The 24,996-nt window shown below is 39.0% G+C and overlaps 1 non-coding gene across 1 annotated transcript in view; it reads right to left on the reverse strand.

The window, feature by feature from the left end:
* Positions 1 to 875: 875 nt before the first annotated feature.
* The window catches only part of LOC102749486 (uncharacterized), a 36,119-nt gene continuing 11,998 nt past the window's right edge, over positions 876 to 24,996 (reverse strand). Inside the window, exon 4 of the transcript XR_014145898.1 lies at positions 876 to 4,112. This is a non-coding gene — a transcript (uncharacterized LOC102749486). The remainder of the gene's footprint in view (positions 4,113 to 24,996) is intronic.

Genomic DNA, 24,996 nt, shown 5'->3' on the forward strand with positions numbered 1-24,996 from the left:
ACAAACCAGCCAGACAGACACGGGGCTTTCAGTGATGCAGAAAAGAAAGCAAAAGGCAAAGGGGGTTTTTTGGGAAGCTAAATGAAGAAAGCGTTTCAAGGAGAAAAGAGACCTTCAAATACTTGTAGAGACCGAGTAAGGTAAGAATTCTGACAACTGATCACTGGATTTGGCAACACAGAGACTCTTGGTGACCTTGACAAATATACTTTCAGTACAGTGTTAGAGACAAAGGCCTGATCTCCAGAGAGTGAAGTGATTAAGAGAAATACAGTAGGCTGCTGGGCAGTGGGGGTTAACCTGATGCCTGAGGTGACAAATTCAAAGATCTGTCCGAGCAGTCCTGTGTCTTTTTTTTTTTTTTTTAAAGATTTTTTATTTATTTGACAGAGAGAGACACAGGAGAGAGGGAACACAAGCAGGGGGAGTGGGAGAGGGAGAAGCAGGCTTCCCACTGAGCAGGGAGCCCGATGCGGGGCTCGATCCCAGGACCCTGGGATCATGACCTGAGCCGAAGGCAGACGCTTAACGACTGAGCCACCCAGGCGCCCCAGTCCTGTGTCTTTCGTGAGCCATATTTAGCTGCTCAAGCACCGGCAAGGCAGGGGCTGTGTTTAACCAGAGCTCTCCGGTGAGTCTGAAGGAGGCAGCTGAGGATGCGTGGACTGATGGACCTAGGAATCGAAGCTGAAAATGAGAGGAGTGCTCAACAGTGAAGAAGTGCTAAAGCAATGGTTTAGAGGTGGAGGTATGGTCAGAGCCTGGTTTATTATACTCATCAATACAACCAATATCCATAGATCATTCCATTCTCTTCTACGTGAGTTCCACACAGGCTTGATGCCCACCTAGTTTATCAAGAAGTACAACAAGGCTGTATTTCTTACATTTTATTCTTATTTGAGCTTACAACAATTTGAAGATAGCAGATGCCCATTATAAATGGGTATACAATACCATAGATACATTATAAGGCAAGGAAGCCCAATTACTGAAAGACTTCTTAAAATGTATTTCATTTGGCTACATCACTGATAGTGCATGATGAGGAACTTTTGATGTCTCCCAGAAGAGACATTACCGTAAAGTCTCCATTTTATCAGCTTCTAAACTGTATTTTTTAAAGGAAAAAAAATGGTTAGTGAGCAAGAATAAAAATATGGTTTTAAAAAGATGATCTCTATATAAATAAAGTGATAAATTAGTGAAAGGAAGAAGTTTGGAGAGGAGTTTTTATGTTGTATAAAAATAAATACTGTCAATTTACATTATATAAGACTGATAATAAATTATGTCGTGGGTAAGTAAGTCATCTTATTAGTTGCATACTTATGTAAAGGTTTTCAGAAAACCAGTAAAAAAATTTTTTAAAGGAATATATATCCCTTTTATAAATTAATTGAGCTAATTGGTAACTGATTTTTCCATGTCTTTATTTTTCCCTATGACATGCCTTTTAGACATTTGGTTGCTGTAACCAAGGTTGGGTAGCAAAAGGGAAAGGAGACAGAACTCAAATCAGCCATGCTAGTTACTTACTAGCATCTATGGAAAATATTAAATCGGGGAAGCTGGTGGCCACTCAATGTTCAATGAAATCAGGCATTATTCTTTATTCTGAAGTCTTCATTTATCTGTGTTTTCCTTGGTCTTAGAACATGAATAATTCAGAGTTGGCTATACTCTGAACCCTAAAAGATGTAGCAATATTCTATTCTACTTTAGAAAAGTATGCTCCAGCCTATTTCCTGTCAGTTAATTAGTTAGCTACTCTTGGTACACCGGGGGGTCCTAGAAAGAGTAACTGGCTCAGGAGACCAGAGACCGAGATTTTAGTCACGATTTGGGCACTTCACACCCAGGCAATGTTAGAAGTGTAACTTCTCTGCGATTCAGTTTCTTCTGCTGCAAAATACAGATAAGAATATCTCCCTGATCTATTTCACAGGTACTGTTGTGAGTACTATATAATAGAGTGTATTTGAGTGTGTTTCAGAATATGTAATGCACTAAAGATGACGGTAAATGCTTTAAAAATGTAGTTTGCTGGGCACTTTTTTATGTTATAAATCAAGATAGAAATCTATTGGCAAATAGAAATGCTTATGAATCATACAGCCCAAATTTAAATAAGTAATTTACAAATGCTTTATAATAAAATTAAAGAAATTATTTATGGATTTTTTTAAATAAAAAAATCTTTGCAGCTAAATATTCATTGACTTAATCGTTCTTTCTTTTAAAAGAATGTTCACTATTTGACATTATAACTCTCCAAAGGAGAAAGTCTATAATTAGTTCAGTTCTCTGCCTTGGAAGATTCATTATAAGGCAGAAGAGTGGAATAATTAAAGTTTTAAAATAAGCAAAAATATATAACTCTACACCACAGTCCCCTTATTTTAAAGAGTGTAAGAGGAATACTTCCCCAACATGTTTATAAACAATGTACTATTTATAGAATGTTAACACTAACTCACAACTTACACCATAATGATCAACCTTAATGTACATTTTCCCCCTTACAGTTCGATTATTAGATATGTGATGATCTTGAGAGATTCTACTCCATTTTTTAATGAACTATACGTGATATAAAAATGCTTAACTATTGAATAACTAAAGCATTGGTCAAGTTTTGGAATATAGGTCAGAGTTTTAGAAAAATATATAGGAAACATAGCAGTGTATATGATAGAGTCCCATGTAGAAATAGGCTTGTGCAAATAGGTGATATGCACAGACATGACCAATCATTGAAGTAACCCACCAACTTCTCTTTTAAAATGGTAAGCCTACAAGTTCCAACAGACTTCTTCAAAAGAGCAAATGAATCACTTGTTCATTCGAAATCTCGTAATATAATCATGGTGATATTAAATGGTAGTTTTTTTCATAAGAAAAAAAAACCATTCATTATAATATAGGTAATAAATAGCAAATCCTGGAGAGTAGCAAAATCTGTGGACCGAATGACAAAAACATATCAGTAAAATGTGTTTAAGAATAACTATATAATGCTAATATTTCAATAGCACTATGATCTTTGCTATCAACAATCCAAGATTTACCTCTCCATCCAACACTTCTTTCTCTGCCTTCTCTCTGTTCTTCTCTCTCTCTCTCTCTCACACACACACACAAACACACACAATTTCTCACACCATCTTGTCCCTACAAATGCAGCCCAGCTTATCTTCTGGTTTTGACTATTCAGTCTTCTTAAAAAGATCAAAATTCTTTCAACAAATCAATGATCAAAAATGACCCACTGCTTTCTTTAAAGATCTCTCGAGGTCATTCTGTGTTTAAAGGGTAGCCTGCCAAGACCTTCCAGAGCTGAAATTAAATTCGCACTGGCACAGGGAAAGGTAAGTTTATCTTATGCTCAGCAGAACATATTTAAGTCAGGTTGGGAGCTAGTCGCTGATCATTTATCCTCAGCTAGCAGAGAGGTGGGCATAGTTAAAATTATTAAAGGCTTGGTTTTGGTCCCTTTCATTTTATAGTAGGATTTGCAGGACAATACATCTGTGAGATAAGACAGGCTAAAGTAGAACTTGGTTTTCTCGAACCTGGCATTATAAGTTAAACAATAAAGTACATTTCTGCTACATCAGTGGTTTTTAAATTATTCACTGTAAACATCCTATAGTCTTCCCTATTTAATTAATTTCAGAGCTTGAGCCTGTGTCTACATCTATGTCAAATTACCATTTACTCTATGAAAAGCAGCACAAATACTGTTCATTCTGGTTTTAACACAAATTCCTTACAAAAATGTTAAGGCCATTTAATTGAATCAGGGCCAACTGAAGATTACCCTGGTAGAAGTCAAACTACTGATTTAAGATTTTTGAAAAAGAGTCATAAGTGGTTGTCTTGTGTTTTCCTCCTTGGGACTTGAGAACAGTTTGTAGGATTTATTAGTCTCCAACGTCCCCATCTCGATCTCCAATAAGCCAAAGAAAATGAAAACTTAAGGCTAACAGAGCTGTCCCAAGCAGGTCACCCAATGCCGTCAGATAGGGGATGGAGAAGCTATCCGGGTCCTTCCCTTTCCTCCAGAAGTGATGGACCATCCAGTCAGCAATCCACAGCAAGGTAAACACCTAGAAAACACCAGAGATTACTTCTGGGGCTTGGACACTCCTAGCCCAGTAAACATAAGGCCCACTGGGCCATAAGTCTATGCCACAGCTTTCTGAAAGGAAGAGCATGTGTCAAAGTCAAGAACCACGCTTGAAAAGAAGAAATATTTAACTGGCAGGAACCTTTTCTTCTCACAAGAAAAAATGCCATGTATCTCCGCAATTAATAATGTTTTTCTTCAACTTTTTACATATACCGTCTCATTTTCTTCAAGCTTCCCCCAAATCTCAATAAGCCTTATATTGTACGGTTGCCAAACCAGTTTGTTTCAACTTCTTTCTATATGATAAACCTGTGAAGAAGGAAGACATATAAAGAAGGAAATAAAAATTAAAATAAGGAGTAACATTCTCCTATTGCAGTTGCATCAAATGAAATAAAGATGGGGAACCGACCATTCACTTACTAATTATAAGGCCATGGGTGGCCTGTCAAGGGACATGTCAGTCAATGGTAAGAACAATAACCAGAAGGGAGGTGCAATGAGGAATGACCTATCTCCACAGATGCACAGATATAGACATAGAGTCAAAATATTTTAAAGGGCGATTCAAATACTAAGGTGATAGATGTAAGTATTTTCTAGGCTATCAGGAATATGAAGACCGCCGTAATGCTTTTGAATTTGGGGATCAGATAAATATTTTTCTTTGAATCCTCTAATATTTTCTCTTTGATCCTCTTAATTTCCAAAGTCCTTCAGTATTAAAAAGGATTTGGGATTAGAGAGGTCAATGTTCCCTGGTTCTGGACAAGTTGGCAGGAACAGCGGCGTGGCTGTGAGCACTTCTCCATCACCTACTCGCCGACTGCAGGCAAGTCACTTAACCTCTCAGATTCTGTTTCTCTGAGTGAACATTAGAGATAATAATGGCACCAACCTTCATGAGAATGTCGCAAGGATAAAATAATAGGTTAAATCGTCAGTCACTGGCACATAATAAGCTTTCACCGGATGTCTGCTACTAGTAGATCTTAAGAGCATCATTGTCGTGACAGTTTGTGGCCCCCCAGACAGTGAGAGCACTTGGTGTGTGCAGGAGGAAGCCCACCCCCGGTCCAGGGTCTACGCCAACGGGCTGCTATCTTTTGTTGTTCCGACACGTTGGCCATGGAGGTGAGGTGTCTGCCTCGAGTTCTAAACTTCTGTGTGCTATGGTTTAGCTCTGACACCTTCACCAGAGAGGAGACTGACTTGTCTAAACAGAGAGACAGACATGTATCCATGCCAAAGGAGTGAGCTTTAGATGTCTTTGGACATCTGTCAGAGAGAAGCTGTGTCTTAAGCCCCATTTTCCTTTGCGTGAGTCTGTTTCTTTTTAGTGTTTCCCTGGCAAAGACTGTTTTGGGATCAAAGAAAGTTCCATCAGGACAACCTGTGTTATGTGAAGAAGCATGCAATATTAGAAATAATTGTAATAATAATGGTAAGATGTGGATTTGATTTCCATTTATCAGCTATATGACTTTGGGCAAGCTTCTTCCCACTCTGAGCCTAAATTCTCTCATTTGAAGAAACCCAAGAGGGCCTCATGTCTGCCATACTGACTTTGAGATAATTCATAAGAGCCTCGGTCTGGAGGCAGAAAGAGAAAAGTAATAAAGCAGCATGAACTCAGGTTACATCAATAAAAGCATAATGTACAGACCACGAAAGAGAGTCATCCACTGGGCCCTGGGTGGGCCAGGCCACATCCGGGTAGTGTGTTCTGTTCCAGATGCCTTATTTCCATAGGAACTCGCTCCCCCCTGCATCTTCAGTGTCTAGCAAAGTGACTGGCTCACAAAGCAGGCACTCGCTATTTGACTGAATCCATGAGAATCAGTGGGACTCAAAGAGTATCCCATGAGAACAAGAACTGTTTGTCCTGTGCAGGGAGGGCGGGGGATGTAAACTTAAGAAGGTTATGGCATTAAGAAGGAGACATTAGTTTATAACACGCAGTTTCAGAGGGTAGTTTTAGGCTGTGGGAGAAAAGTTACCAAGAGACAGAACTGTTTTCAAAAAAAAATTGGGGTTGCCTATAAATAGAACAAGTTCTGCAGTAAACTCTATATTCCTGGAATATATGTAGGTTCAATAAAAAAACATGCTGATGAGTGAGTAATGTGTACAGGAGGAAACAATAGTTTTGAAGAGAATAAGGTAGCTAATTTCTATGGGATTGGCAAGAAATAGAAATAAATAAATCTATATTATATATGTATTATATATTTATACAGGGTACAGTTCATATATATTTGCATACATAAATTCATATAATATATAGTATCTATCATACATATATGATATGTATACAATTTATGAATTCCTTGTTTAACATCTGCATTGAATGGGTTAGATTCATCTAGAACAGGAGTTGGTAAAGTACAGGCCATGGGCCAAATGCAACCTGCTGCCTGTTTTTATAACTAAAATTTTATTGGAACTCCACTCTACCCATTCATTTACTTCCTGTCTACTTAGTCCATAATTTAATCCTCACAACATTCTCATGAAATAGGCACTCTTATTATCCCCAGTGTTCATTTGGAGCAGTCAAGTCAGAGAGGTTAAGTGACGTGCTTGGCACTACAATGACAGAACCATGTAGTTGTGACAAAGACCACATGGTCCACAAAACCCAAGATACTTACTCTCTGGCCCTTTACAGAAAAAGGTGTGCTGACCCCTACTCAGGAGACAAACGCTTATTCATACAGAAAGAAATAAAACAGCATCCGTACCTCATATCCCAAAATAAATTCTAGGTAAGACTCAAGTACAAAAAGCAATACTTGAGAAATTTTATAAGACAGTGTCTTACGACCTTGATGTGGAGTATGATTTCATAAGTAAAATGCATAACATATTAGTTTATATTAAAGATTTCCATGGTTCAATAAACACCATAAATAAAGTTAGAAATCATGCCCCAAGTTTGGAAATAAAAGACTCTGCATTGTATATAACTGACAAAGAATTAGCATTCGGAATATTTAAAGAGAATATACAGAGAACTCCTACAGTTCACAAGAAAAAGAAACAACCCAACAGAACAGAAAAGGATATCCAAAGTGTTAATAAACATTTGAAAAGATGCTCAACCGGGGTGCCTGGGTGGCTCAGTCGTTAAGCGTCTGCCTTCGGCTCAGGTCATGATCCCAGGGTCCTGGGATCGAGCCCCGCATCGGGCTCCCCGCTCAGCGGGAAGCCTGCTTCTCCCTCTCCCACTCCCCCTGCTTGTGTTCCCTTTCTTGCTGTGTCTCTCTGTCAAATAAATAAATAAAATCTTAAAAAAAAAAAAAAAGATGCTCAACCTCACTAATAATACAATGCAAATTAAACCACATTAAACTCCATTTCATACCCATCTGAGTGGTAAAAATCAATTTTTAAGCAACAGTAATAGCAAACATTGTTTTTTAAAGTGGCCTTTTACAGGGACATGCGGTGTTCAAAGAGGTTCACATCAACTGATTTAATCCTCGAAGTACCTCTAGAATATACTACGGACTATGATTACCCCTTTTTGACATAAAAGGGCATGAAGGCATATGCGAAGTGTAGGAAGCCTGCCAGAGATCACACAGAGATCACACAGCTCGTGGGTGGAGATGAGCTCCAACCCATTTTAGAGTCTAACACTAAAGGCCACGTTATCAAACGGCAGTGCAGCACTGTTTCGGTAAAAAGAACTCTGCATTGGCAATGGGAGCATGAACTGGCACAACTCCTCTGCAGACCAACTCGGCAATCTCTGTTAGATTAGAAGATGGGCATCTCCTCAATTCAGCAATTCCACGTAGAAACATGATTTTTCCCCCCTTTTCCTTCTGCAATGTGGGTAAAAGGATAAAACTGTTGGTGGCTGAAGGAGACTGGCCTGGGGGCTTTACTGATCCCAGTCCCAAGTGGCTACCCCAAGGACTGAGAGGACCAATATCTTGGGGTACTTGCAGAAGCTCTGCGGGAAACTCTGACAGGCACGCTCACGGAAATGTGTAAGAACATTCACTGCACCGCTGTCATCAAAGTCCAAAGTTGGAGATAACCTCAAAAGACTACTGACAAAGGAATGAGTAAATTAACTCTTAGGTCACACAACTGAACACTACAGAGAAGCTAAAACGAATGAAAAAGAGCTCCACGAATCAACAGGAGACTACATGAAGTATGATTCCAGTAAGGCTCATAAATGTGAAAAACAATACAATGTGTTGTTTATAGACTCATTCCATAGCAGTCGTATAGAAACATGCTTAGCAGTGATACATACCAATTTAGATAACTGCTCAGGAGGGAATCAAAGGAGACCAGAAGTGATACACAGGAGGCACCAACCATATACATGATATGTTTCTTTTGATCATTTTGAAGTAGTTGCTTAAATAATTTGTTAAGGGTTGATAAAGCCGTGTAGTAAATACAAGGCTATTTTATTTCCTATAACTTGCTGTACATTAGTATTTTATAATTAAAAAAATGTGAGCAGCCAGGGCAGTGGTAAGTCACTGACCAGGGCTGCCCGAGCTACCTCTTAGAATAGCTACCCAGGGGGACACCCCAGGGAGGAAGTCAGTGTGCCCTGCCGAGTCCATGAAAGGTTTGGACTTGTTAGCACCAAGTGGTGCTGGGGCTAACGCCAAAGGGGTATTTAAGTGTCTGTGTGTGGAGTGAGCAAAGGTCTAATTCTTTCATTATTCTTGCAACTGTCCTCCCCAGCTCGGAAAATAAAGAGATGTTTTCTGGAGAAACTGAAGGGGAAAGTCACAGGACTCAAAAATACTAGAAACTATGAAGTTTGAAGAATGAGGATTAATTGGAAGTCTGCGTAGTTAACAATGGGATTCCTTTAGACCATTGCTTTGTTCCAAGAACAGTGGAAGGCAGTAGTATAACCCCCTAGAGAGGACATCAGATGTTCAAATTTGGAGGGTTCCCAGTTAAGTGGCCTATCCCCCGATCCTCCGATAGGAGAGTACTGTCAACAGCCTTCTCTACTCCAAGTTACCCACACTCTCCACGCCTCAATCTCCTCCTTGTAAAATAGAGGAAATAATCCCTATCTCATAGATGAAATAGTGCAGAATACTTACAACAGTACCTGCCACATAGAATGAACATAATAAATATTTGCTATGATTAAAAAAAATAGGGGTGCTTGGATGGCTCAGGTCATGATCCCACAGTCCTGGGATGGAGACCACATCAGGCTTCCTGACCAGCAGGGAGTCAGCTTCTCCCTCTGCCCCTCCCCACCCTGGTGCTCCCTTTCTCTTTCTCTCTCTCTCAAATAAAAAAAATTAATAAATAAATAACAGGTCCTACATGAAGGAACAAGTACTTGACTTTCCCAATAGCAGCACTGGGAGACAAGGAAGCAATGCCTTCAAAATCCTGAGAGAAAGGTATTTCTAATCCCTAATCCTGTGCCCAGTCAATTTATCACCCAAGTGTTGAGGGTAAAACTATAGCATTTTAAGACACGCATGCACTCAGGAAGTTTTCTCCCATGTTCTCTTTCTTTGGAACTTTCTTGAAAATGTGTTGATGCAAAATGAGGGGAGAACCGAGAGAGAGATGGAATGGGGATGGAGAAATAGAAGAGTCAACCGAAGGAGCAGTGAGGGAAGAAGGCTCTGGGATGAGAGCCGTGCAGTGGGCTGGGGAGCCAGAGTCTAGACACAGCAGGTGGATGGAGAACACTGGAAATGAAACTTGATCTCCACGATCAAGGCAAATGGCAAATTATCTGATATAACAGAGTTTCGGGGCAAAAAACTAAGTATAGATGTGTGACAGCTGTGATGGAGCACTTGGGAAAAAATTAAGGATTGTTATATAGGAAACTATGCCAGTGAAAAAACAGGGCAATTATCTCCAGGAAAAAAACAAAAACCAGAGAGAGATAAAAAGAAAGAAAATAAATTAAAAAAAGAAAGAAAATATAATTATAATGCATGACTTGGCTCTGTGATAAATGATATTTATAGTCATAGAATATAAACAATGCTTATTCATTAAATAAAAATTGAGACTTCCTATATTAGGAGGAAGAAAGTTGGGGAAATGAGGCATGGGGTAAGATGGCTAGATCCTCATCTACCATAACTAACAGTCCATAGATAATTTCTTAAATTAAGAAAGCAAAATTAGCAATCCAAGTACAACATAGAGATAAAATAACAGAAGCAGCAGCTAGAGTTGCCCTGGAGGAACAGTAGTATCTAGTTTTTTATACACACACATAAAAGAACTTTTTAAAACATATATATAACGTATCTTTTTTCAATATGTGACCCATGAATCAAATCAATTTAACATAACTAGTCTTTTAAAAAATGAAACAGAATAAAACAGAATACAACAGGGTTAGAATAGAAAGTATTAGCATGCTAATAAGGATATTTCATACAACTTTTGTTTCAGCTATGAAATTACACATATTTATATATTTTATTTATATATGTGTGCATTAGTTTCAGTATAAACATATTTCTTTTCTTCTTTTTTTTTTTTTTAGAGAAGGGAGGGGAGCGGGGAGAGAGAAAATTAAGCAGGCTCCATGCCCAGTGTGGAGCCCAACACGGGCTCACTCCCTCTCACATCTCTGAGATCATGACCTGAGCTGAAATCAAGAGTCAGATTAATTGACTGAGCCACCCAGGCACCCCTAAACATATTTCTTACTGAGTGCTGTGGTCCAGAACATTTGAAAGCTACTGATCTAACATGTACATCTGACATGTTAGGTTCCAGGGATCTCATGTAGAAATCTCTGGAAGGAGAAAGCGGTGTCTAGCAAAATACTTATCCATGATAAGCCTGAAACAAATGTGTGTTGCTGAATGGGCTCTACCACTGAATGACTGTGTTACTGTCAACAAGTGAATAAACCCTCAAGTCTTCCTTATCTTCTCAATGAGATATCCATTACTTACCTGCGGGTTGCAGAAATTAAATTATATATGTAAACGGTTAAGCAAGTATCTGTACACAGTCAGGACTCAATAAATATTAATGCCACCCTCATTGTTCATCCGTTATTATGCTGAATCTATGATCTTTATTTAAAAGGTTATTGGGAGCACCTGGGTGGCTCAGTTGGTCGAGCGGCTGGCTCTTGGCTTCAGTGCAGGTCATGATCTCAGGGTCCTGGGATGGAGCCCCATGTGGGGCTCTTTGCTCAGAGGGGAGTCTGTTTGGGAGTCTCCTTCTCCCTCTGCTCCTCCCCCCACTCATGCTCGCTCCCTCTTTCTTCCCCTCTCTCTCAAATAAAATCTTAAAAAAAAAAAAAAGGTTGGAATGGAAGTGTGAACACTGGTTTCTAACACTCACTAACCAACGTGACTTTTCTCTCTGATCCTTAGTTGAGGCTTCTTTAAAATAGATGAATTTATGTCTTCATAGTCTTTTCTAGCTCTGGAGTACAAAGGTAAGAAATTTGTTGCCATGAACTACGTAGCGATTACTTGCCTCACTCTTGCGTGTCTTCTCCCACCCCCTCCCACATTCTTACTCCATTAATTGGATTTAAGCTCCCTTCCCATGCAATTTCTTTTTAAAGGTATTAGGATGACTTAAAGTTCACTCAGGTTTCAATTTATTATTTTTTTTGCAAGTTAACAAAGGATTTCACAGTGTTTCTTTGGAACATAGAGTAATGAATTAGTAAAATCACAATAAATATCAGATACTTCTTAATGCAACATGTTTTATTTTTAAAAAAACTAAATGATTATTTAAGGAATGCATGCTTTTCACTGCAAAAACACATTGAAATCAAACCAAGGGTAGACCGTGTTTTTACATCGTCGGTTTGGTTTTAATGAAATATGCATAAATTCTTTAGATAAATACACCTTCTGAAAAGGCAGCTTTGGTAGCCTGTTCTACATGTTCTAGATGTAATGCTTGGAATTTAAATAAATATCCAAAGTACAAAAATATATATTTGCTTTGGGCGATACTGGTTCTCTTGGTCAGCTCCTTCTTAGAGCTAGAATCAACATTCCTGTGTACTAGCATTCCCTCAGTGCCCTGAATGCCAGTCATGGCCGTGTGTATTGTGCAAAAAAGACGATTCTTCAGGGAAGGAAGGCTTAGAAATATGATGCAAATAAACACCAGGAGTAGCAAATTAGTACAGTTCTTCCAAACTCCTAACTTACAAAGGCTGAATTTATTTCCCCTATAAAAATATGCTTCCCTAATCCAGTTTCCAGACTAGAAACCCTATTCATTAAAATCGAATATATAAATGTTTGCTCAGAAGAATTTAGGATTATCAGTCAACAGGAATTCAATCTACTCCTGATATTTAAATAAAAGCAACTTTTCTTTGGTCTGAACTATTTTTGTAAGGTGGCAGGTGGAGGAAGGTGGGAAATGAATAAACCTTATTTTGAGAAGGAGCCCGTAACATTCCTAAGGAGTCCACGGCACAAAAATGGTGAAGACCTTCTGTCCGGGGGCGTCTGAGTGGCTCAGTTGGTTAAGCGTCTGCCTTCAGCTCAGGTCATGAGCCCAGGGTCCTGGGATCGAGCCCCACATCAGGCTCCCTGCTCAGTGGAGAGCCTGCTTCTCCCTCTCCCGCTCCCCCTGCTTGTGCACATTCTCTCTCTCTCTCTGTGTCAAATAAATAAATAAAATCTTTTAAAAAAAAAAAAAAGACCTTCTGTCCAAAAGAAACTTTTAGAATGTGTAGCTTTAAAAGGTACAGATACTAAGATACTGGTAGTGTTCTATTTCTTAAGCTGACTAGTGAGTGTCCTGGTGTTCACTGAATTATTATTCTTCATACCTTGTGTGTGTCATTGTTCAATCTATTCAATATTTAATATATAATTAAAATTTTTAAAAAACATAATTTTTGGCTGGGTGTTCATTAACCCTGGCCCAGTTAATCCCACCACTGATCGCTCCCTCGTCTGACCATGTCATTCCGTTCCAATCATGCAAAGAGCCAGTGATAATTAATGTCACTTAACATTAGGAAATGACAACCTGAAATTAAAATAAAAAAAGTCAAGCAAAATAAGATGTTTCTTAGTTTCTAATAAGAAGGGGAATAAAGATAGAAATAAAACATATGTAAATAGCTATAGGAAATGAACATTTATTGATTTTCTCCTACTGAGGTAAATTACTTTAACACTGCTAGTATCTATAGAATATTAGGGAAAGATGCAGGTGGCGGAGACCAGGCCCTGAGCAACTTAGGTGCCCCCCCTTCTCCCTCTGCCCATAGCCCGAGATTGCCCTGCTTCTATACCATCTCCCTTTCAGGTAGGAGGCCTTTCTGCAGGTTGCCTAGCAAAACATTTCACTAAAGAAAAGAAAAAGAATATTCATTCATTTAAAACCATTTATTGTATGCCTTTCCAATATATGTATTGTAAATTTGAGAAATAATCTTTTTAAAAATATTTTTTTAATAGCATACCAAAATATTTGTGGTGGTGGTCTTTGAGTGTGGAGATTATCAGCAATTTTACCATGATGAGTATATGTTGCTTTATGATATGAAACAAAGCTCAAACTTAAACAAACAAAAAAGCCCATGAAACGATGACCAAAACCCCCTTCCTTGCCTAACCTCAGTACAGAAATCTGTTTTTTCACTTTACTAGGTGACATATGGTCTCAGAAAACAGATTTAAAAGGATAATTTTGAAATCTATAGGAACTGAGTAACAAATATTGCTAGAACATGGAACTACCCGGAAAACATTTTAAAGGCAGGTAAGGGGGAAAAAAAGGTGCAGGTAAAATGAAAAGTATCAGAAGTACAGTTCTGAACTTCTTTGACATAAGAAAGGTAAACCCTGAAAAGAAGACAACTCATTTTAACGGGAGGAAATAAAAGGAAGGGACAAAGAAATAATCTACATCTTAGAAAAAAGCAGCCATGAGAAGTGACAAGCATGAAAACCAAGACATAATCCACTTGGACTTCCATAAGGTTTGAGATAGAGTATCACATAAGGACTCATAAATATAATTACTGCTGCTGTTGAAATGCTAGCACACTGAGAACTCTATGTTAAGAGCAGAGAATAAAAGGATATTGATTTGGCAGGGATCACATAGAAAAACATCTACATTAGTTTTGGTTATTTGGCACCTCCATAGCTGTAAAAATACAAATACTCCTATAAATGAACTGAGACCCACATAAAGAAGATAGCTTGCAATTAAGAAGAATGACAAATGATTTCTTTTGACACTAAAATGTACAAAAAACATGTGAAGGCTGAAAAGAAAACAGTTGCATAAGAATAGACATATACATCAGTGGAACGGAATAAAATTTAAAAATAGACCCACATATACATAAAATGATTTCTGACAAAGACACTAAGGTCATTCAAGGCGGGTAAGGGTAGTTTTCCCAATAAATGTTGCTGGAACAACTGGGTATTCATAAGGAAAAATATGAACTTTAATCTGTAATTCACAAAAAGTAACTCAAAATGGATCAAAGACACCAAAAAAGGCTAAAACCAGAAAATTCCTAAAAGAAAACAGGAAAAACCCTTCACAAGCCAGTCATAGGCAATGGTTTCTTAGGACAAAGAAAAGCACTAGCCATAATAAAAAAATTGATAAACTGACTTTATTAAAATTGAAACTTCTGCTGTTAAAATACATGGTTAAGAAAATGAAGAAACAATGTATAGATTGGTAGATAATATTTTCAATACATGTATATAACAAAGGATTTGTACCCAGAATATATAAAGAACTCTTACAACCCCATTAGTCAACCCACTTTAAAAATGGACGTAAGATTTGAACTGGACCATTTTCTTACACCATATAGAAAAATAAACTCAAAATGGATGAAAGACCTAAATATGAGATAGGAATCCATCAAAATCCTAGAGGAGAACACAGGCAGCAACCTCTTTGACCTTGGCTATAGCAACTTCTTGCTAGACAGGTCTCCAGAGGCAAGAGAAACAAAAGCAAAAATGAACTATTGGGACTTCATCAAGACAAAAAGCTTTTGCACAGCAAAGAAACAGTCAAGAAAACTAAAAGGCAACCTATGGAATGGGAGAAGATATTTGCAAATGTCTTATCAGATAAAGGGCTGTATCCAAAATCTATAAAGAACTTATCAAACTCAACAACCAAAAAACAAAAAATCCAGTCAAGAAATGGGCAGAAGACATAAACAGACATTTTTCCAAAGAAGACATACAAATGGCCAACAGACACATGAAAAAATGTTCAGCATCACTCAGCATTAGGGAAATACGAACCAAAACCACAATGAGATACCACCTCACACCTGTCAAAATGGCTAAAATTAACAAGTCAGGAAATGACAGGTGTTGGCGAGGATGTGGAGAAAGGGGAACCCTCTTATACTGTTGGGGGAAATGCAAATTGGTGCAGCCACTCTGGAAAACAGCATGGAATTTCCTCAAAAAGTTAAAAACAGAGCTACCCTATGACCCAGAAATTGCATTACTAGGTATTTATCCAAAGGATACAAACATAGTGATCTGAAGGGACACCTACACCCCAATGTTTATAGCAGCAATGTCCACAATAGCCAAACTATGGAAAGAGTCCAGATGTCCACTGACAGATGAATGGATAAAGAAGATGTGGTGTGTTGTGTGTGTGTGTGTATGTATGTATGTGTGTATATATATATATACACACATACATACAAAATAGACCACTACTCGGCCATCAAAAAGAATGAAAACTTGCCATTTGCAACAATGTGGATGGAACTAGAGGGTATTATGCTAAGCAAAATAAGTCAGTCAGATAAAGACAAATACCATATGATTTCACTCATATGTGGAATTTAAGAAACACAACATATGAATACAGGGGAAGGGGAGGAAAAATAAAATAAGATGAAAATTGAGAGGGAGGCAAACCATAACAGATGCTGAACTCTAGGAAACAAACTGAGGGTTGCTGGAGGGGAGGTGGGTGGGGGGAAGGGACAACTGGGTGATGGGCATTAAGGAGGGCACGTGATGTACTGAGCACTGCATATTATATGCAACAGATGAATCACTAAATTCTGCCTCTGAAACTAATTAAAAAACTAATAAATTAAAAAAAATATAGAAGGACTCTGAGTTTTCTTTGCAGCAACAGCCTACAGCAGGGGTCAGCAAACTACAGCCTACAGGCCAAATCTGGCCCACCACCTGTACGGCCTATAGGCTAAGAATGGTTTTGATATTTTTATTTTTATTTTTAAGATTTTATTTATTCATTTGACACAGAAAGAGAGAGAGAGAGCACAGGCAGGGAGAGTGGCAGGCAGGCAGAGGGAGAGGGAGAGGGAGAAGCAGGCTCTCTGCTGAGCAGGGAGCCCGATGCGGAGCTCGATCCCAGGACTCTGGGATCATGACCCGAGCCGAAGGCAGCTGCCCAACCGACTGAGCCACCCAGGCGCCCCTGGTTTTGATATTTTTAAATGGGTGAAAATAATCAAAGGAAGAACAGTATTTTGTGACACATCAACATGATAGGAAATTTAATTTCCAATGTCCATAGTAGAGCTTTGCTGGGACACAGCCATGCTCATTTATTTACACAGTGTCTAAGGCTGCTGTGTTGTTACAGCAGAGCTGAGTATTTGCGACAGAGACCATGTGGCCTGCAAGGCCTAAAATGTTGACTATCTGGCCTTTTACAGAAAAAGTTTGCTGATCCCTGCCCTAGAGTAGAGGACCTCTTTCTGTCATCCTCCACTAATAAATAATGAGATTACCTGGTAAAATTCTCAGTCCTTTTACTTATCTTGTGATGGAGTAGAGAGAACAAATAAGACTTTGGAGTAATCCAGATCTAAGTTCAAGCTTTATCTATTACTTAAAGACTTCTGTGACTCCGGGTAAATTTTTTAAGCTTTCAGTCTCTAAGATTCGTCACTTGGAAAGTAGGGAAGTCTATGCACATCTCTGAGGACTGCTAAAAAGATTATGTGAAATGAGGTCAATAAAAAATGTCTGACGGGCGCCTGGGTGGCTCAGTTGGTTTAACGGTTGCCTTCGGCTCAGGTCATGATCCTGGGGTCCTGGGACTGAGCCCCAAGTCCGGCTCCCTGCTCGACGGAGAGCCTGTTTCTCCCTCTCCCTCTGCCTGCCACTCTGCCTACTTGTGCTCTCTATCTCTCTGCCAAATAAATAAATAAAATCTTTAAAAAAAAAGTCTGACAGTTAATAGGTACTTAATAAATATTAGTTCTTACTCTTCTTGTAAGTAAGGTATCCAAGAACAGTGGCTCATCACATATAGGCGAGAAAAGAAGAACGATCCAGATCACTCACCACACAGTTCTTACCTGATGCAAGTTAGTTATTAAACTTCACTTACTTTTGTTGTTTTTGTTTATGCCTTTATCTGTGCTGAAAATAAATGTAACAATATATTATGTATTCTTTTGGGGTCTGGCTTCTTCTACTCAAACAATAAGGAACTGTGTCAGTATTTGCCCAAATACTCAAAGTACACTCGATATATCTTGAATCCAATTTAACAAATATTTATTTATACCTAACACAGAAAACACTGTGATAAGCTTCATTCAGAAAAGAATACAACATAGTTACTGCTTTCAATGAGATCAGAATCTGCATGAAGAAACATGACTGAAATGCCTAAAATAATCTAAAAATACTATAAAGCTGGATACTTATTTGATAATTATTTACTGTAACAGACAGGGGCTGGTGCTGAGTCTATGATGATGAATAAAATCATCCCTGGTCTTTCTGTCTACATTCAGGTACAACCCTGTCTGAAAGGAATGCTCATTATTCAACTAAAAACAAAACAAAACAAAACATAATCCCTGGATAAGACCTAACTAGCAACATCCTCTGGAAAAAAAAGTGGAAGGGACCTTAGCAGAGCTGGAAGGTAATACCAGTCAAGAACCTAAAACAGGTTCTCCAGAGCACTTCCAGAAACAGATGATTCGTGGAAAATTGACTATTAACACAAGATTCTCAGAACAGAGATGACCATACAAGTAGACAGCTTCCACATAAGACTATCAAAATAATAGTTCCAGCTATAGCTAATAGAATGGTTTTGGACTTTCTTTTGGCCAACCAAAACCACTACTAACATTCATGTTATTTATACCTGACCAACATTACAGATGAAATAAAGCAATCTGGGGGCGCCTGGGTGGCTCAGTCGGTTAAGCGGCTGCCTTTGGCTCAGGTCATGATCTCAGGTCCTGGGATGGAGCCCTGCATTGGGCTCCCTGCTCAGCAGACATCCTGCTTCTCCCTCTCCCTCTGCCTGCCACTTTGCCTACTTGTGCTCTCTCTCTCTCTGTCAAATAAATAAATAAGGTTTTATTTATTTATTTGACAGAGAGAGACACAGTGAGAGAGGGAACATAAGCAGGGGGAGTGGGAGAGGGAGAGGCAGGCTTTCCGCTGAGCAGGGAGCCCAATTCAGGCGGGGTTCAATCCCAGAACCCTGGGATCATGACCTGAGCCGAAGGCAGACATTTTAATGACTGAATCACCCAAGCGCCCCATAAATAAAATCTTTTAAAAAAAGGAAAAGAAAAAGAAAAGAAATAAAGCAATCTATATCTAAGCTAAACGAAAAGGCAATCTGGCTACCTAGGGAATGCTTCAGACTTGTTTTCTGGGTCATGCCTGAAAAATCTTAGGTTATGCTAGTGACATATATTCTAGTCCCTTCTTCTAATACTTCTCGTTATTCTTGTTTGTCTCACAGTCCTTTGATGTTTATTGTCTAGTGCCTCAAATTCTTCGACAGCCACTGTGCCAGCAGATGTTTCAGCAAATGACTCAAAGAAAAAAAATGACATTCTGCTGATTGATATAAACTGAAAATCATATCTTCGCAAATGAAACCCCATCTTCAAGAAGAATCAGCAACATAGGTGAAGGTCTGGACGATCCCTAATGATCTCCTGCAGCTTTGACTGAGTGAAGAACAAAAACAGAGACTGAGAATTTAGAAAGTTCACACACTCTCAGGAAAACACTGATGATTCTTTAGCCGTGTAACCAAAAGTCATCAGAAATGGTTTTGAATTCAGTCAACAAACAAATTACATTATTGAACACACTTTAAAAGCCAGCCAATCAATGACAGTCCTTACTTCTGAAGTAGCCAATGAGGAACAAATTCAGTCCAATACATATACGGCTTGGGGCCAACCAAACAACACTAGTCACACCCAAGTAACCATACTTCTACAGATGGCATCAACCCACTCGTGCCTTTGAACATCTGCCAATCCCTCAGCTCCACACTTCCCTAAAATCCTATGTAAGATCCGTAGTTTGCTGGGCTGGAGAGATTCTGCCTGATCCCAGCATAGCTCCCTTACAACAGTGAGCAACAAATTCTACTTTGTCTCTCTTTTTTAGATACCGAATGATGGTCTCATCCTCCTCTGACATCCTTTAAACATTCCTTTTGTTTATTTTTAAATATCTTACTTATTTGTCAGAGAGAGAGAGAGAGAGAATGCACAAGCAGGGGGAGCTGCAGGCAGAGGGAGAAGCAGGCTCTCCTGCGCAGGGAGCCAGATGCAGGGCTCGATCCCAGGACCCTGGGATCATGACTTGAACCAAATGCAGACACTTAACCAACTGAGCCACCCAGGCACCCCAACATTCCTTTTAATAGAACTAACATGGGCATTTAGCTTTAAAATAAAAAAACTGGTATGGTACTAAATATTTATTTTTTAAAATAAGCTAAAAATGTTTAATGATAAAATCAATCAGGTCAGTATTTCTACAGTGAATATTCTGGGATCACAACCAACCAAGATTTTATTCTGGCAAATTTCTTGAGTAATGGTTTTTATGTTTTTCAATTAAGTGCTTTCACAGAACTGTGTTATAAGATTTTTTGTCGGTGATGTGAAAAGTCCTCTAAGTCATGTCTGCAATCTCAGCAGGATTCAGAGCACGGCTGGTTACATCCTAACCAGAACACTAGAAAAAGATGGCTCAGCTTCTTTGGCCCTACCTTCATCTTCATCAGGGTCGACAAGCCTGAAAAGAGTTCCCTTTCTCAATGCCTTGCTACCCAGGATGCAGCACGGTATGCCTCCAATGAGGCAGACAGTCATTTCATCTTCCGTGCCTGACTGGCCTGCAGCCCAAGCATACTTGTTTAGAGAATTAATCATAAATATGGATGTAGGGAAGTGTCTCCATTTTCAGACCTTACAACCTAAGCTACAATAACATAATCACACTATCGTACCACAAAAATGCAATCACAAGGCGAAAAAGGAATCTCAAAAATTCACCTGTTTCAACTGCCCGCCTTAAGGTAACCATATTCATCAGCTCCCAAAGCTAAAGTAGATATTTTTAAAATGAGAGGGAAAAAAAATTCTTGGAACTGTTGATCTTCCCCTCACATTCCCTTTGTCATTCTCTTCAGACTTTGCCTTCAGCCCAAATTGAAAGAAACCAATTAAGAGACAGAGGCAGAATAGTAACACAGAAGTAAAGAGATCCTTACTTTCCATTTGAAATCTGATGAATTTAAATCTTTAGGAGAGAGAAAAGAATGTGAATGAGGTCAGCCAACCTGTTAAAATCCCCTGGTTGGGGCGCCTGGGTGGCTCAGTCGGTTAAGAGTCCGACTCTTGGTCTCAGCTCAGGTCTTATTCTCAGAGTCACGAGTTCAAATCCCACATTGGGCTCCACACTGGGCATGGAGCCTACTTAAAAAGAAATAAATAAGGAACATCTGGGTGGCTCAGTCGGTTAAGTGTCGGCCTTCAGCTCAGGTCATGATCCCAGGGTCCTGGGATCGAGCCCCACATTGGGCACCTTCCTCCACAGGGAGCCTGCTTCTCCCTCCCCCTGCTTATGCCCTCTTCTCTCTTTCTCTCTCTCGGACAAATAAATAAATAAAATCTTAAATAAATAAAATAAAGTAAAGTAAAATAAAATAAAATCCCCTGGTTGCTTAGCTCTTTCCTCTGAGATGCCATCTGTGAATAGGAGTTGAGTTAGTGTGGTAATAAAAAAATATATGAGCGCACCATTTAATAAGGCCTACTACGTGTCACACATTTAAACATTATTGCTACTGTGTAAAAGGAACCATTATCCTCATTTTACAGGCAAGAACAATAAGACCCCCAAGGAATTAAGTAACTTGCCTAAGGTTAAGCCAGTGAACTCTCAGTTAGTGGCTGGTTATCCTGGGATTCCAGTCAGGTCGTGCTGCCACCATTCTTATTGAGAAGAATGACTCCAAGGAATTAGTGGGGCATTGGAATCACAGTAGAGACTCTTGATGCTAGATTCCATAGGTTCTGATCCCCTCACTGATCCCCTAAAAGACTCATGACTCCAATAATCCACAGCTGCTGAAGATGAAGATGATGATATGAAAATAGTGAGACAGTAATAGCATCTTACATGGATTGCCTCATTTCATCCTTAAAAAACCCACACAGTGCATCTATTCTAGCCACTTTTTACAGACGAGAAAACACAGCCCCTGAGAGGTTACCTTGCCGAAGCTGACACAAGCGTGAGTGGTGGAAACCAGAGCCCAAGACCTTACACACTACTTACACAGACTCCACTCCATCAGATGAAAGGATCAGATCTCTCAAGTTTGTTGCAAGTGGAGCTCATTTTGAAAATCATCATTTTATAAAACACAATAAACTCTTCAGTCTGGTCTTCAAGATCCTTCATGATCTTGCCACAATCAGTAATTTTCAACCTTATTTTCCAGAAGTTTTCTTACTATATTCTGTAAATATCCCCGAGTTTACTTCCTTTTGCTGAAATGGCATTTTCTATGGATTCCAAAAAACAAAATTTTATCCATTATAAGTCTTCCTCCCCGCATAGGGAAAAACTCTCCCACTACTGAAATTCCATAGCACTTTGTCCTTCTCTCGGGACACTCAGGACATATTTGTGTTCTTGACTGGATTCCTACTTGACTTCAAAAGACATAGATTCTGTGTAAACTCTGTGGAATGAATGCCCTTCTGAGGCAAAATGCCTGGCTGGAAGAAATATGAAGATCTAATGAAACCAGAAAAAAAAGACAGCTTTACGTCTTCAGAAATTGCCATCCTAAGGACTATGACCTCTAAGAGCACAACAAAGTGTCAAACTTATTCTTGTAAAACACAGTGGTTAGGAGGGTAGACTGTAGACTCCATCTTGCTGTGTGGACTCGGACAAGTCACTCAATTTGTCTCTGTATCAACTGCCTCACCTGAGAATAGGAATACCATAACTTAGCTCACAGAATTGTGGTGAGTACTCAGTGAATCCCTATATGTAAAGTGCGTAACAGTGAATGGCTCATAATAATAATAATAATAATAATAATAATAATAATAAATGTAATACAAATATTTGCTTTTATTGTTTTTGAAACTTTTACATATATTGAAAAAGTGGCTGATATTACCAAACCTCAAGAAGGGGAAGAGAACTGTCAGAGATGGGAAATGTTCAGAATGAACAATTTAGATGATAAGGAGACCAGTACTCTTTTCCTCTCACAAGGTCAAGAGGAGATATGACTGAACATTACAATATAAGTCAAAATATGGCATAGAGAGGTGAACACAGGCTTTTGGGTAAAAACAGACCCATGAAAAATTAGCTGTTTGAAAAGAATCAGCTGTTTGGACATGGAATACAATTTTTCAGGAAAACAACATGTTATGTATTGCCTGGGTTTCTGGCCAACACATAAAAGCCAATTTAACTTAGTATTACTTTAGCAGTAATTATTGATTTTCATATTAATGGACTGTTGCAGTTACCAGCTCATTTTAATATTAGCATATATATTACTCAGTGTGTACAACAATGATTTGTTACAAATCATCTTTACTGTAGAAGTAGGAATTCACAAAATCAAACATCATGAACACAGGAGGGGATCTGAGTAAGAGCTAGGGTCACTGAGCTTCCTCGTTTGCCCAGGGTAGTAATGGTTTATGCTCATCATTCTAATTATCAACAGCTCCCTTTTACTCTCAAAAGTGTCCTGGTTTGGACTAAACTGATATGGTCACCTTAGTGTTAGTATCTTCCCTCTTACGTTACAAGTGAGGAATCTAAGCCACCTAGCAGTGCTGTGACTTAGCCAAAGTCAGTGAGTTAGGAAGGGACCAGAAATACTTGTTCCTTAGTCTGGGAGTCTTCCTGTCCCACAGGTAGCAGGATAATGGTGATGACAGTGATGGCTAGGATCTGGGGCACCAGCAGTGCCCCTGGCATAAAGACTATGCGAGTAAGGCTCTCTCCAGCCCAGAGGGACTCGACAGTGTCAGGAGCTAAGGCCGGAGAAGTTTAGGGGATCTTTGTTTGTATGCCCTAAGCCTGGCCTACTGCCCTTTTCACTGTACCCCCTTGTGGCTTCTTGTCCAGCTACGGGTAAGATTATGGGAAGAACGAGGAATTGAGTTTGGACATGTCACATATGAGATGTCTTCCAACATATAACTGGAGACGTAGAAAAGGAGTCCAGACTGGAGATATCAATATGAGGGTAAGCAATGAAAGGGTGCTATCTAAAGCTTAGGGCACTCATCAAAAGAGCAAGAAGAGAGATCTGCAGTAAAGAACAGGGGTCAAAAGGAAGGTGAATGGTGAGGAGGTTAAAAAAAAAAAAAAGGCCTCAGGGCATTAAATAACCAGCTCCAAAAATGAGGGGAAGGAAGGAATGATGGCTCTCACAATAATGATGATAAACTGCAGCCACTACCATTATTGGAAACTTACTATGTCCCGGGAGTTCCATCAAGTAATTTACACACATTAGCTTAGCCCTCATTACTATCCTCTGAGTTGGGGAAAAAAATAAGGTTACAAAACTTGATTCAAGTCACAAAATAAGTAGCAGAGCAGAGATTCCAACTCATGTCTGACTCAAAGGAGCTCTGATCTTTCTACAATATTCTGCATATTGGGATCTTCTCTTCTCTCTTCTTTCCTTTGTCCTTCGTATGTGACATTTGTGATTACAGGTAGCCTGGCTTACAACTATTTTTCTTCTGTGGGAAGATTAATTTCATGTCTCTATTCACAGTTAAAATGGTACTAAATCATGTGCACATGACTTCAGAACTAAGATGTGGTGTTTCTTTTAGACACAGACCATATTTCTGCCCCACGCATGTTCTACTAGATAAGAAATGGAAGATGTTTGCTCTTTACACTCTTTGTGCTGTGGCCGGGGTCATATAACAAACACAGGTTTCAAAATGACCATGAACTGTTATTTATAAGACAGAAACCATGATCAGGAAATTCATTAACTGATATCCTAATTATACATTTTGTTATGAGGGGCATACATTTGCTCATTTAAGGTGGGCTTGAGATTTGCTAAGAACAATTCTTCTGAGAAGATGAGCCTGTGCAATTTGCAGGTAAGTATAAAATTCAAAACCAAATATTGTCTACTGCAAGGTAGTGACAAAAACTAAGGAGCGCCCTGTTTTTAAAATCATATTTTAAAAAGTATAAGAATTAACTATCTTGCTAAGAACAATTTCATCTTTATGGATATTAACTGAAGTTTTCATCAGCTATAATACATACTCTGATCATCCCCTTAAAAAAAAAAAATCTACTGAAGCACTTTTAAAGAATGAAAGCCAGGCACTGGCAAAAAAAAGTTTGATTCTGAAGTTACAGAGGAAGACTCTATTGTCATAGGGAGGGAAGTCTTAGGCTCTTCTCTGTTTCATGCATGTAAGTCCAATCTCCCACAACTGAGAAAAGATCGTAAAGGCCAGGGACAATTTCTTCTATTTCTTTTGTACAGCGACTAGCACAGTGCTTGGAAGACTATTATGGATTTGA

The sequence above is a fragment of the Leptonychotes weddellii genome, chromosome 5, assembly GCF_054177405.1.
Source record: "Leptonychotes weddellii isolate Sample4059 chromosome 5, ASM5417740v2, whole genome shotgun sequence".
Classification (NCBI taxonomy): domain Eukaryota; kingdom Metazoa; phylum Chordata; class Mammalia; order Carnivora; family Phocidae; genus Leptonychotes; species Leptonychotes weddellii.